Consider the following 470-nt stretch of genomic DNA (forward strand, 5'->3'; position numbering starts at 1 on the left):
ATAATCGTAATGATATTACTAACCACAATGATGATAATGTTGTTGATAATGATTATAACAATATTAATGAGGAGGAGGATAATGGCAATATTAATAAGTGTAATAATAACAATGATATAAAGATGATAATAATGATGATGATAATAATGATACTAATAATGATAAGGATAATCATAACAACAAGAACAACAACAACAACAATAATAATGATAATAATAATAATAATGATGATGATGATGATGATAATGATGGTAATAATAATATTGATAGTAAGAACAACAACAATGATAATGATAATAATGATAATAATATTAACAACAATAATGATGTCGATGGTTATAATGACGATGGTGATGATTATAACAATGACGATATTCGTGATGAAAATAATAATAATGACATTAATGATAATAATAATGATAATAATGATAATGATGATAACAATAGCAATAATGGTAATGATTTTATTA

This window comes from Penaeus vannamei, chromosome 8 (assembly GCF_042767895.1).
Source record: "Penaeus vannamei isolate JL-2024 chromosome 8, ASM4276789v1, whole genome shotgun sequence".
NCBI lineage: Eukaryota > Metazoa > Arthropoda > Malacostraca > Decapoda > Penaeidae > Penaeus > Penaeus vannamei.